This window comes from Pantherophis guttatus, chromosome 12 (genome assembly GCF_059756535.1).
Source record: "Pantherophis guttatus breed Tessera chromosome 12, ASM5975653v1, whole genome shotgun sequence".
Taxonomy (NCBI): Eukaryota; Metazoa; Chordata; class Lepidosauria; order Squamata; family Colubridae; genus Pantherophis; species Pantherophis guttatus.
In genome coordinates this window covers 6,193,166-6,208,034 of record NC_142074.1, presented here as the reverse complement: position 1 = coordinate 6,208,034, position 14,869 = coordinate 6,193,166, and the positions used below count along the sequence as shown (strand labels likewise).

Sequence of the window (14,869 nt, the reverse complement as noted above, 5' to 3'; positions counted from 1 at the left end):
TGAAAATTCTTAACCGATGAACCAAATTGGCTTAATCATCTTATATTCACATTTTATATGTATGTTATTTTAACTGTTCACCGCCCTGAGTCCTTTGGGAGAAGGGCGGTATAGAAATTGAATAAATAAATAAATAAATAAAACTTAATGCAACCCTCAGAATACAGAATGAATCCACACAGAATGCTAAATTATAAAACAGAATTGCTGTGTCCTCAAAACATGCTATGCCATCTACTATCTATCTCTATGTGCTTGTGTGATACACACACAAACACACCCATCTCTACACATATACACTAAGACAACAGCTGATTCCCCATACCCCCCAGGATTAGAGATTGCCCAACTATTTTAACTCAGCTTAATATGTTGTACAAACTCTATACCTACTACTATTCAATATTTAATATGTACCAGTCCTTCAGATGCATACTAACACAAATAATTAACACTTGTTGAGATCACCATCCACACTATTCATTACTCAAATAGAAAAGCCAAATTAATTACACACTAATAATTAATCCAATATCTCCAAATTAATTATTTCACTTATTAGATTTCCATTATTTCTGTGGCCCAAAGGGCTTGTAGTATAGTTAAGACATGACAACAAAACAATATCTGGACAATTCATCATGTAATGACTGAATCTAGCAACGAATGCCCTCAAGGACATCCAATCCAATTGCACAGTCCTAGAGACAAAATTGTAACAATAACAGGAAAAGGCAAAGGAAATATGGAAGCTGTCTGTTCCATATGTGAAACCACAAGTCTAATCTTACCTCCAAAATCAAGACAGAGCTCCCCAGACCAGAAATGACTAATAATAGACTGGAGGATCATTTCTCTGAGGACAGGTAATTCAGCGTATAAGCCACACACCAGGGATGAATAATAGTAGAAGACTGCCTAAGCAATATTAAAGAAAAGGCATGTGGCTAATTCAGCAATACAGCTTTGTTCAAAAGTTACGTTTGTGGCATGCTGAGGGTCTTATTAAAGGCAGGAGAGAGTAGACCTATCTTATTTCTCCTGGTTACCTCTTCTACACTTCCTCTAATTCAGTCTTTCTCAATCTTAGCCACTTCAACTTCCAGAATGTAAAATTTGAAGTCCATATATCTTAAAGTTGTCAAGATTGGGAAACATTGCTCTATTGCCTTTGGAAATCAGGAGACTTTCTGGAGATGAAATTCAGCGTTCATGTATATAAATTATAGTCCCAATTGCTTGGTATATCTGCCTCTTTCTGGGGAAGTGGATTGAAATCTGGAGGAATCTGGAACGTTCTCCATTGTGGTTAAAACATCTGCATGCATGGCTCCATCAACAAACTATCAGTCATATGTTATTAGTTATTTATTTAATTGCTGCTGGTGATTTCATTTTTCTCTGACAGACAAGCTTTCAAAGCACTTCATTTTTATTATATTATCTTCATTGTTAAAACTGGCACCATATCTGGTGGAATAGTATAGACCTGCTTAAGTAATTCCCATTCTTTCAACATTGAGGGTATTTTGAGCTTTCTCATAACAGGATGTCACAGGAGATTCATAACTGGCTAGAACTTCTGAGAAAAACATTAAAATCCCCCAAAGCACCTTAACCAATGTTTTCTTTGAGTTGATGGACAGTTTAGGACTTGTGAACATGCAGAAACAGAAAAATGGCACTTCACTAGAATACATCTACTTTTCTGAAATACATGGATCCTTTTCAAGAATAGATATGATACAGATTTCAAACAATTAGGCTATTAAGTTTTCTAAAGTAGAGATATTATTAAGGATTTTTTTCGGATCATAATCCTATGGAGTTTTGTTTCTAAAACGAAATCCAGTTTTTTTATGTGGATGCTAAATGAAATGTTCTTACAGAAAGAATAGTGGAGAATTGTAAAAAGAAATGAAAAGAATTTTTTTAAAAAAAATAATTTGGACAAAGGTACTGATTTAAGAATGATTTGGGAGACAAGTAAAACATTCAATACATTTGTACTACATGTCAAAAATAATTTGGCAAATATGTTTCAAAATATGTTTTATATCATTTCTTGGGATTGTTGCAGTTCCCCTCAATAGTAGCCCTGTTGTCTTCAGACAGATGCCCGACAGATGTTTGAAAGGACATGGCTGTTTTAAAGACTGGTGATACATTTTCAGTTGCACCACCATTTTCTATGGGCTGAGAAGCACCTTTTTAGACCCAAATTTGTGGCCTTGGACAAATTTACTTTTCAAGCTGGTTTAGGTCAGTTAATGGATTGTGATCTGTCCAAGGTCCTGATAAACTATTTCCTTATCTTGTTTGGGAGATCAAGCACGTTTTAGGCAATTTCCTGTGTTGTTCCTCACCTATAGAAAGAAATCTTGCCAAACTAAAGCAGATTACCTTACACCAAAAACTGAAAACTATTAGGGAGGAGTCTTCTTCATTCTCTTTCTGCCACAAAAACTGTCTAAACTTTGTTGACATTTGCTCATCTGGAATGCCCTCCCTCCCTCCTGAGAATCCAGATTACAGGTTTAATTTACAATGGTTTATTTAGTGTCATTTATTTAGTGCTTTTTAAATAGCACTTTAAAAAGTGACTTATGTCAATTTTTCAAATTTATGACTATTGAAGCATCCCCAGGATCACATGATCAAAAATTGGACGCTTGGCAAGTGACTCATATTTATGACGGTTGCACTGTCCCAGGGCCATGTGATCACTTTTAGTGACCTCCTAAAAAGCAAAGTCAATGGGGAAGCCAGATTCACTTAACAACCATGTTACTAATTTAACAAGTGCAGTGATTCACTTAATAACTGTGGCAAGAAAAGTTATACAATGAGGCAAAACTCACTTAACAACTTCTTACTTAGCAACAGAAATTTTGGGCTCAGTTGCAGTTGCATGTCGAGGACTACCTGTACGTTCTATCACAGCAGTCCCCAACCTTTGCTGCTTGGTGGCCTGACTGGGGAAGGGAGAGGGGAACTTGTATGCACAAGTAGTGGGCCGGTGCACATGCTCACACAGCCCTTCTGTGAAGGACAAGTTGAGCTGCACGCTCCATCCAGCCTCTCACATGACCCAATTCTAAATAGGCCACAGCCCAGTAGTGGACCTCAGCCTGGGAGTCGGGGACCCCTGTTCTATCACACCAATCAGCAATATAGTTGACTGGGGAATTCTGGGAGTTAAAATCCACACATCTTAAATTTGCCAAGGTTGAGAAACCCTGAACTATAGGATTTGTGTTCAGTAACTACAGTATTCAAGATCTCTCTTTGGGAAATTATTAGCTTACAGTGAATATTGGAAATAAAATGCTTCATTTCTGGCTTTTTATACTGTTGGGAGAAAAAGCAACAGATGTCATCTTTATTCACCTTTAACACCTGATGTTAAATGATATTTTAAATAAGATGTTATTAATCTCATTAATCTCATCCTGTGACAGCTTTATACAAGTAATTAAAGATGTAGTTTCCCCAAAAAGTACAATGATGAGGACTATGTTTGACTGACTGATGCATAAATATAACTGAAGCAAAAAAAAAATAGGAGTTTCCTCCATTAGCAGATATCCTACTGCATAAGATTTGGTTGGCTGAAGTAAATACAATGCATTATTCAAAGAAAAGAAAGAAAATTCAATTATCTCTTAAACTTAATGTAATAATATATGGAAGCCATTTATAGCTTATTGGAACAGGAAGAGCCTATTATAAGGCAGACATTTTTATTTACTGTGCTATGAATATTTGAGCTGATCATTTCCCCTTTTATTTTATTATAGAATTTTCTAAATTGGGTTGCAGTGCAGTAGTTGCAAGATACTTGAATTACAAATGAAAATAACACTTGTGGTTGTAACTGAAGTTCTCAAATCTGTAAGCTGTCATTCTTATATACAGGAATTATGAAAGGAGCCAATGAAGAAAGCTAGAAGATATTACACCTCATCCCATTCCAGGGATGACGCTTTGGCGAAAGAGACCATAGATGAGATTGTCTGATAGGAAAAATCCTCACTGATATCTTTAGTGATTAAATATTTCTTCAGTGTGTAGTTCCATTTTTTCTCACTGAATTCCTTCTCAGTGTGTTGGCCTACAAACCCCAGAATTGCTTGTCATTAGGTGGGGGAAGGTACGTTGTCCATTGTCTTTTCCTCAGCTTTGTAAATCCATTTTCATTCCTTCTTCTAGGGATGCTACATTTTTCAAATATCTTCCTAAATAGGAGAAAGGGGGTTCCTTTCTTCTTTCCTTCTTTCCTTCTTTCCTTCTTTCGTTCCTTCTTTCCCAAGCCATTATGAGTCTTTCCTCTTTCCTTTCCTTTCCTTTCCTTTCCTTTCCTTTCCTTTCCTTTCCTTTCCTTTCCTTTCCCTCACTTTACTTCACTTCACTTCACATCCCCTTCCCCTTCCCCTTCCCCACCCTTCCCGTCCTTTCCCTTCCCTTCCCTTTCCCTCCAAGATGGGAGAATGTGAAATGGACAGCTTTGTCTCATCTTGTTTTCCCCACAGCCACCAACTCCATTGCTCCAATCATCTGATTTGTGCCAGAGAAAGTAAAAATGTTGGCAATAGAGTTACACTGAATCTACTGTAGACCTTCTTTTGTCAAAGTAATTGAAATGAGAAGTGTGAACTACATGTTGGATAGTTTGTGTCTATGTTTACAGGCCTGAGAAAATATTAAAGTGATTGGGTCCAAAAATTGCACCAGGCTTAATATGGCTTTGGCAAAATGCAGGACAAGGAGCCAGCTATAGTTTAAAAACTATGGATTTATGGATTAGGTTATTAGATGAACCCAAGCAGGTTTATTCAATAAACCATGGATTACACACTATAGCTTAGTACAGGGGTATCAACCTCAATTTCATTGAGTGCCGCATCAGGGTTGTGTTTGACCTTGGGGGTGGGGGGGTCAGGGGGCGTGGCCAGCTCAACATCACTCATGTCAGAGAGATGCCAGGAGAGGTTGGGGGATCCATTGTCTCCAGTGGAGGAAGGAGAGACCAGGGAGAATGCCAAACCCCTGTCCTCCAGAGAAACCTTGCCGTTTGCTGGTGGCCAAGTGCTAAGGCAGGACTTCCCTCCCTCCCTCCCTTCCTTCCCTTTCTTCTTTTCCTTTCCCTCTTCTCTCTTCATTCTCCTTTCTTCTGCCTTCCCCTCTTTCCTTCTTTTTCTTCCCATCTTCCCATCTTTTTCTTTTTCTTTCCTCTTTCCCTTTCTCCTTTCCTGTCCCTTCTTGGATGTTCAAATGCAAATGCATTTCTCCTTTTGTTTTGTTTTGCTTTTAGTTTGCTTTGCCAGCTGTCTATCAGTGAAAACAGAATCGGGGTGGGGGGGGGGGCTGGCAGAGGGCTGCAGGAGGCCATCCAGGCTGAAAACAGGGCCTGAGAGAGCCACCTGCAGCCCTCCCATGGTCTTGAGTTTGACACCCCTGGTTTACAATATGTAAACCCAGTAAGTTTAACACACCAGAGTAGAGGCATTTCACTGCAAAAATATAGACCTAGACCAAGCTACTAAAATTTAGCCTGGCATTGATTTAACATTTCTCCTAGTCGAGAAATGATTATTAGTGAATAAGTTTCCATTCAAACTCAGACCAGGCTTTTCCCTGGGACAGGGAAAAGATTTCAGAATCTAATGATTCAGATAGTGTTGGACAGAGAAAGGCTTGTACAATCTGTGAAGATGATAAACGTTCACCTTAAATCTTGGAGAACAGGCTCCTAGATACAAGCAAATGCAATGAAAACTGAAAATATCTGACCCTAATTTTTATTTCCAGTAGCTCAGCTATTCTAAAATGGACCGACATTTGGCAGAACTGATCCTTGCAAGCATCTCATCTGTGAGTGCTCCTTCCCCAAGTTCATCCTCTCTCCCTCACTCCCCTCCTCTTTTCTTTCTGTAGCCCACAATGATTTACATGTTTGTTTACTCTGAGCTACATTCATCTGATTCATGCAACACCCTCTCCTGTTAGTAGATTACAATGAACTCTGAAGCAGCATTTTCTGCAAGAAAAAAATCTGGCATTACAAATATTTTACACAACATCCCAAACCTTTGGGCTGAATTTTATCTCCATCCCCTAATTTTATATTTTCTTTCTCTTTGGCTTTCTCTACTATTAGTGAATTCTGTTGGAAAGCAGCAAAATGATTGATACGGGAATGCTGAAAGCTGAGTTTAAGATTGTGGAAAAGGGCAAGAATATTTCTATATCACACTGAATATACTGCCCGTTAGCTCATGAAAGCCTTGCAAAGATTCCTAGAATTGATGGAATCTCACCCAATCCTCTTTCTTCTTTGTAAGATTGTTTCATATCCTTTTTAGTATTGCGCACTGCCCAGAGTTGTATGGAGTTAGGAGCTTTATAAATTTAACAAATTAATAAACCAATGTGACAGAATCATCCATACAGTCTGAAATAGTCCATCTTGGTAAACTTCTCTGATGCTGTCACATGCTACTTTCATCATCTCCAGCCAGAACTGTTAACTTTCCAAATCAACATAATTTTTGATGATATTCATACAAGGTTCTAAACCATACTTAAATTAATCTTGGTTTACAGAAATAAAGTACCGTGTTTGGATTCACACAATAGCCTCACCCAAAAACAAGCTTAATGTGTCCCATGAACTCTCCATTTTTGCTGACTTTACATGTTGTGCCAAATCTATCACAGAGGAGGATCAAGTAGGACATGATAAATGTCTGGCTTACAGCAGCTGGAATGCAAAGCAGAAAGTTGGTTTTGGAAAATTATGGTAGACCTGACTTTTTTCTTTTTTTTTAAAGTACCGGCAAAGCTGATTAAATTACATGAGCTTCAAGGATGGAAATGAAAAATGTCCCCAACTCAAAAACAGATTCAGTCTATTGTGTGACAAAATGACAAAAAATCTGGAAGTTTAAATTCAAGGCTTCCAGAGAGCATCAAACAGTTTGATAATCTCAGGACAGTTTTATGCTGTTTCTGCATGAATGAAACATGCTATTCCCACAGGATAAGTGTTTGTATATTGCTATTGTTTGTAAGAATCCATAGCAAACATGTAAAATTGGGCACTGTAAGAAAAGGATACAGACATTAGCAGCAAATCCACTGGCAGCTACTAATGCAGAGCTAGCATTTGGGAAATCTCAGGTGCAACGTTGATTGAAAAACAGTGTGTAAAGTTATGGGCAATCAATTGATTGTGAGCATGAGCTGGATGCAATCGAATGAGAAAACAAGGATTTAATTAAAATGGACTAGATATGCAAATTACTAAAATAATACCCAACTTTCTTTGAACTGGAAAAGGGTTAGCTATGAACTGGAAAAGGGTTGGATATCAGTTGACTATTCTTTAATCTATGTTGTCTTTTCATCATTTTATTAGCAAGTATGTTTGCATAGTAATTTCCCCAAAATCTCTATTAATAATTCAGAAACTGAAGGGACATTGTGATTCTTCCTTTATTTTCCACAAGCCTAATTTGATTTGGCAAGTTAATAGGAAAAAAAGCAAACCAAGAGAAGTAAATTACCACCTCTAAAGTAAATTAAGCCTTTAGGATTTATTTTTTTATTATTTTTATTATTTTTTAATGCAATGAGGACAGTACGATTAATTGTTAAAAAACTGCATGTATGGACTCCCTTACTCAGGAGCTAAAGGTTTTTAGGGGTCCTTGGTCTCTCTGAGCTTGATTTCTTTTTGCAGACATTTCATTACCCAACTAGGTAACATTATCAGTGCTAGAAGGGAGAAGGATTTGCCATGAGGAGAATGACTCCTGTGCAGTCCTTGATGTTCTCTTGGTTGTTTTCTTGTAGATGTTTCATTGCCCAAACAAGGTAACATCATCAGTGCTAGAAGGGAATGAGGTTTGCTGTCCCTTCTAGCACTGATGATGTTACCTAGTTTGGGTAATAAATGCCTGCAAGAAAACAACCAAGCTCAGAGAGCACTAAGGACTATTCATTTTAGCCCTGAGCTACAAATATTCTCTTTTATTGATGCTAAAGGTTTTGCTGGTTTTGCCCAAAGTAAGAGAGAAAGCCCACTAAAACAGCAAGATTTAAACTTTTATCTTCCTTGCCTAATTAATAGCATTTGGAATGTCTTTTACAAACCCATCACAATTCTAAGATTCAAAGATAAAAATCTAGTCTGATCTGGGAAGGGGAGTTTGTCCATTTTATGTTCAGCATCCCACTACTCTTGGTTAGGGCCTCTTAGTTAAAGACAGTTGCCCCATAGAATTTCTAGGAACAAACGTTCAACAATTCTCTCAATATTCAGCTTATGCTTCTGATGCATCACAATTGTAGGAGTCCTTATAATCATCCAGGGTGCGCCTTCTCTATGCTCCCCCCCCCAAAAAAACAGCACTAAGCTTATGTGTCCATGCCTGCAACTTTGCACATTTGGATGCCGCACAAATGGTGAGGCCCATAATCCAAACTTACTCATGCATTCCGTGATAGATGGGAAGGAAGCTAATAAAACACACCAGGAAAATAGAATGATAAACCAAAGAATAACTAGTGCTCGTATTTGGGTCAACAGACAATATTTTCACTCCATATATAGAGGTGTTTTATGTTCACTGGATGAGTTAGAAGAAAAATGCCCAGCCTGCTTCTACTTAACGGCTTCATAGCTTTCAATTCAACAGAACTCACAGGGAGAACAAACAAGCTTTTCTTGCTCACTTACTGAATCCTGTTTTGTCTGGATAAAGCTAAATTTCAAAACTCTTGTTGAGTCTTTCCCACAGCAAAAGGAAGGTGGGGTCTCATAAGCTCCTTTTGTGTAGAATGGTATAGAAGGCACATTAGCTTCTTCAGAGGTGTAGCTTGAGATCACCAACAAGAATACTTTAAATTTATACAGCTTTTCCTCTTAAGAATAAGGCAAGAAAGGGGGAAAGAAAGGAAAGAGGCAGGAAACGTGGAGGGTTTACTCACAGGAAATCTGGAAAAATCTCAATCTTGCTACATTAAAGCTCGCTGAGCAAGAGCAAAGCTTAGCATCCCATCTCAGCTGCTCAGTTATGTCTTGAAAAAAAGTTATATTTAAGTTTCACCTGATGGAGCATTTTATTTGGGTTCCTGCTGCTCTGGCCAGTTGAGAGGCACTTAAGCAAAAGTAATTTGGTAGCCACAGTGGAAACAGGCAGAGAGGATCTTATCAAATAAAAAATTCATCCCTGACCTATCTGTTGAGCAAGCAGGTGTGTTATAATCTTGAGAATACACAGAGGTCCTGGGAGGAGTGCTTGCAACCTCTGGAAAGGTCCACAGGGCTAAACTGTGCAGATGCCCAGATATTGGTGAGTCTCCAGAGAGCCACAGTAAAATTCTGAGCACATTCCTATCAAAGAGAGGTGAGCAACGCTGAGGTGGTATGTGTGCATTTTAAAATGCCAGGAGATCTGGCAAATAGCTAAGCAAAAAAGCACTTAGGTAAAGAGGGGGGGAAATTATGTCCGGTGGACAGCATTAAATTTATCCAGTGGAAAGTATTACAGGCTTTCTGGAGGCATCACAGTTTATGTTTTTGTGCATGTGTGCGCATGTATTTCTGTCTCTCATGCACCAATACAGTCCCTCAACAAAAAAGCAGTACAAACAATGAGAAACACTTGCACACATACCCACACCCACACTGTGACTTCTCAATTGTCCTCAAGGAAGGAGAGAGGGGAGGAGAGAGAGACAGAGAGAAAGGAAGGGAAAGGGAGAGAAAGGGAGAGGGGGAGAGGGGGAGGGAGGAGCAAGATTGAGAGGGGGAGAGAAAGAGAAAGAAAAAAGGGAGAGGAAGTGGGAAAGAGGGGAAGGGAGGTAAAGGGAGAGAAAGGGAGAGGGGGAGACGGGGAGGGAGGAGCAAGAGGGGGAGCGGGAGAGAAAGAGAAAGAAAAAAGGGAGAGGAAGTGGGAAAGAGGGGAAGGGAGAGAAGGGGAGAGAAAGAGGGAGAGAAAGAGAAATTTCTTCTTCCCCATCCCTTTCTCCAAAGAATGTATCCATCTTCTTGTACTTGATATTAACAATAAAAAATTGTTAAGAATTAAAAATGTGTGCGAGAGACCTGTGATCAAAGCCATCCTGTACTCAACAGAAATCAAGCCCACTAAAATTAATGGAGTGACTTCTAGTTAAGATCTGCTTCTTCCTCCCAAGGCAGACAAGTTCCAGTCATAAAATCTAAATGAGCTGGCATCTTTAAAGGTTTCAAGACGAGGCCTCCTGGGGTATTTGGCTTTCCCATCCTTCCAAGTGCAGTTTCAGTCTATAACTGCCCACATAGCCAGGATAGAAAGATGGATGGATAAAATATAGTATGTAGCTGCATGGATGGGTGGGTGGTGGATGGATGGATGGACGGAAGGATGGATGGACGGAAGGATGGATGGATGGATGGATGGATGGATAGACGGATGGATAGACGGATGGACAGATGCATGCATACATAAATGGATGAGAGAGAGAGAGAGGGAGGGAGAGAGGGAGGGAGGGAGGGAGAGAGAGAGAGAGATGAGACAGTACTCTCTGAAGTGAGAGACATGAATTGATATTTCTGGGAATGAGGGTAACATTAAGCAAGATTGTCTGAAGTAATGCTAATTACTAATTGGAAGCAGGGATCAAATCTGACAAGAAGCAATCAAAGCACATCATTGAACAAGGAAGCAAATTTGCAGCAGAAGTCTTTGTGAGGCTCAGAGAATTCAGAAAGGCAACCAGCCTCGTTCCTTACCTTAAACAGCCTTTCATGGCAAGTAGGTTTTCTAAAGGCTTCTGCACAGTTTGCAGGATGATTATCCTGGTATCTCTTGAAGTTATCAGAAACTGGTGTTTTGCATTCTACAAATGTTGTGATTTTGCACTCAGGACTTCTGAGGAGTCTTTCTGAGGGTGGGGTTGTTTTTTTAGCCCCCTGAAATTCCTCTGTTCATTCTGTTGGGGGGGGGCAGGGCTTTTACTCCAAGTTATGCCATGGCAGTATGACTGTCTTCCAAGAGGAATTTAAGGAAGACGCCAGAGCAGAAATGTACCCCTATTTCAAAGTAAATCCCATTAAGTTCAATGGGATTTAGCCCGGAGGAAACGTGTCAGATTGCAGCCTTCAGCTTTTACAGCGGCCACAGTATTCCTCGCAAGTAAATTGCACGAAGTCAAGTCGGTACATCGTAGAGATGCCTATAAGCTTAAGAAATGCTGGTGTCTTCGTCTATTTTTGCCCCCCCCCCCATCCCTTAATTCTCTGGGCGAGAAGCGGGAGGGAGAGACGTAGGAGAGATGTGAATTTGGGATTCAGGTAGGGAGGGATGAGACTGGGGATCCGCTCTTGAGTGGAACTGAGATCTCAGCCCATTGCTCGTTCATGGCAACGATCTCTTTCCTCCCACCCCTAAGAAGAACCCCCCCCGTTGCATTGGAAAGACACCACAACGGGCCCTTGCGCGCCTGAACCCCATAAACAAGAGACACGCATCCCTGCCCACCCCGCAGCATCTGGAGTTCCCCCCCTCCCGCATTTCGGAAGAGCACACAGAACAGGAAAGCTTCTAGCTCAGGTAAGCTTACCTACGCGAGCGACCCTGGGGGTTCTACCTCATCCGGATCGTCCACGGGTTCCGCTGCCCTTGCGCGCAGGGAGGAAAAACAATGGGGCGCGAACCATCATCTTCTTCCTTTTCACCACAATTCAGGTGCCGAGGCTACGGGAGAGACGGGGGCGGCGGGGCGGCGCAGGCGGGGGTCTGGGAAGATGCCCCCGCGGCGTTTTCTTCCATGAGTCTCTTGGGGGCCCCCAAACTTGCCCATCCGCCCCCCGGTGAGGCGAAGAGCGGCGCGTCTCCCTTGGCGAAGCCGGTGCTGGAGCTGCGCGGATCCACGGGGCAGACGAGGCGCGGGGAGGGGTCGGGGGGGGAGGCTGGCGAGCAGCTTTTGCTCTCGGGATTGGCTACACATCCAGCCGCCGCCGCCGCCGCCGCCGCCTCCGCTGCCGCGCTTCGGAGGTTCGGAGTCGAGGGTGGCCAGACCGCGGGGAAGCCGTCGCGCGCCCCTCGCCTCCCCTCCGGCCCCGCGGCCAGCCGTCCACGAGGCCTTTGCGCGCAGAGCGGAAGAGTAAGGAAAAGTGGCCGGCCAGGCACGGGAGGCTGACCGGGCTAGTCCAGCTGCTGCGACGGGAGCGCCGGCGGCTCCTTCTCCACCTTCCCTCGATAGAAGCACCCGCTTCCCCACCTGCTTTCCAGTCGGTCCTTCTTCCCTCCCAGCAGAGAAAGAGGGAAAACGGGGTTAGGGGATCGTTTCCTATGGTTTCTGGTAACTCCGCCCTTCCTTCCTTCCTTCCTTCCTTCCTTCCTTCCTTCCTTCCTTTCTCTCCTTCCTTCCCTTCCTCTTTTTCTCCCCCTTCCTTCCTTCCTCCTTCCTTTCTTTCTTCCTTGTTTCCTTCCTTCCTTGTTTCCTTCCTCTCCCTCCCTCCCTCCCTTCCTCCCTCCCTCTCTTCCTTCCTTCATTCCTTCCTTCCTTCCTTCCCTTCCCACCTTTCCCTCCCTCCTTCCCTTCCTGTTTTTCTCCCCCCTTCCTTCCTTCCTCCTTCCTTTCTTTCTTCCTTGTTTCCTTCCTTCCTTGTTTCCTTCCTCTCCCTCCCTCCCTCCCTTCCTCCCTCCCTCCCTCCCTTCCTTCATTCCTTCCTTCCTTTCCTTCCCTTCCCACCTTTCTCTCCCTCCTTCCCTTCCTGTTTTTCTCCCCCCTTCCTTCCTCCTTCCTTTCTTTCTTCCTTGTTTCCTTCCTTCCTTGTTTCCTTCCTCTCCCTCCCTTCCTCCCTCCCTCTCTTCCTTCCTTCATTCCTTCCTTCCTTCCTTCCCTTCCCACCTTCCTTCTCTTCCCACCTTTCTCTCCCTCCTTCCCTTCCTCTTTTTCTCCCCCCTTCCTTCCTTCCTCCTTCCTTTCTTTCTTCCTTGTTTCCTTCCTTCCTTGTTTCCTTCCTCTCCCTCCCTCCCTTCCTCCCTCCCTCTCTTCTTTCCTTCCTTCCTTCCTTCCTTCCTTCCCTTCCCACCTTTCCCTCCCTCCTTCCCTTCCTGTTTTTCTCCCCCCTTCCTTCCTTCCTCCTTCCTTTCTTTCTTCCTTGTTTCCTTCCTTCCTTGTTTCCTTCCTCTCCCTCCCTTCCTCCCTCCCTCTCTTCCTTCCTTCATTCCTTCCTTCCTTCCTTCCCTTCCCTTCCCAGCTTTCTCTCCCTCCTTCCCTTCCTGTTTTTCTCCCCCTTCCTTCCTCCTTCCTTTCTTTCTTCCTTGTTTCCTTCCTTCCTTGTTTCCTTCCTCTCCCTCCCTTCCTCCCTTCCTCCCTCCCTCTCTTCTTTCCTTCCTTCCTGCCTTCCTTCCTTCCTTCCCTTCCCACCTTTCCCTCCCTCCTTCCCTTCCTGTTTTTCTCCCCCCTTCCTTCCTTCCTCCTTCCTTTCTTTCTTCCTTGTTTCCTTCCTTCCTTGTTTCCTTCCCCTCCCTCCCTCCCTTCCTCCCTCTCTTTCTTCCTTCCTTCCTTCCTTCCTTCCTTCCCTTCCCACCTTTCCCTCCCTCCTTCCCTTCCTGTTTTTCTCCCCCCTTCCTTCCTCCTTCCTTCCTTCCTTCCTTCCTTGTTTCCTTCCTTCCTTGTTTCCTTCCTCTCCCTCCCTCCCTCCCTTCCTCCCTCCCTCTCTTCTTTCCTTCCTTCCTTCCTTCCTTTATTCATTCATTTCTCCTTCCTTCCGTCCTCCTTTCCTTCTCAAAATGTAAAATCAGTATTTAAAAAATACAGTGATTTCATTCACACAGTACAAGGGAGAATTTTCCTTTCATTAGAACATGTATCATGGCAAGCAAAGATATGCTAACTGACGTTTGGTTTTTACGGAATACATTTATCTCATGAGAGGGAAAAGAATCTATCAGGACCCATCTCAGCAAGAGTTACAGAAGTCAATGAAAGCAAACCAAAATATTTTTGAAAGAAAAGTAGGCGGAAGAAAACAGACAGATGAGGAAGTTCTAAATGAGAACACTTCAGGAGTCTTACATAGTTTTTTTTTTTTAATGAAGAACAGATTAGAACAATTGTCTATCATCCATCCTAGATGCCTATCAGTCATCTTTCACACAACTATACATATATAGATATGCAATAGAGGAGAACCTTTGTAGCTCGGGGTTGAATTGTGGAGTCCTTAATGCTTCAGAGTTTGGCTGTTTGCTTGCAGATATTTGTTACCTAGTTAGGTAACATCATCAATGCAGGTGGGATTTGCTCTGTTTATATGCAATAGTTTGCCCTACCAGTCTTGGTGGGGGTGTGGTTTCCTCCTTGGCAGTCCCCTCATTAGGATGTTGTTTTCTGTTTGGTTGTTTGTCCCGTGTTAAACATCTGTTTAACATCTTTAAAAAAATGAAATGTCTGTAAGCAAACTGCCAAGCTGAGAGAGCACCAAGGACTCCGAAGTACAGCTTGCCCATAAAAATATACATCCCCATAGAAGGGAAAGAAAGCTGCAGCCCTATGAAGGGTTTCATACTGAAAAATACTTATTACTGTATTTTAAATAATTGGGTGAATCTATACTTTTCATTCAAGGCAGTCAAGCACATCTGCTAAAATCTGAACAGCTATATGAATATCTGGGGTTTCTCTATTTATTCCCATTTGCTCAACCATGGATATTAATTGACCAAAGGGGAAAAATGACTTTCACATAGGAAACAATGAGGAAAAAGAGGTGAGGGGAAAGCATAATTAAATCCTTCCTCTGGCCCTCTCAATAGCTTTGATATACAACCCTTCATGAATTTTACAGTGGGAATCAGATGCCCAC

General features: G+C 42.2%; 1 protein-coding gene across 1 annotated transcript in view; it reads right to left on the bottom strand.

Moving 5' to 3' along the window:
* Positions 1-11,911, bottom strand: part of TRPC5 (transient receptor potential cation channel subfamily C member 5) — a 286,202-nt gene extending 274,291 nt beyond the window's left edge. Inside the window, exon 1 of the mRNA XM_034435068.2 lies at positions 11,614-11,911. The gene's annotated coding sequence lies outside the window, so the exon portion shown is untranslated. The remainder of the gene's footprint in view (positions 1-11,613) is intronic.
* Positions 11,912-14,869: the final 2,958 nt, after the last annotated feature.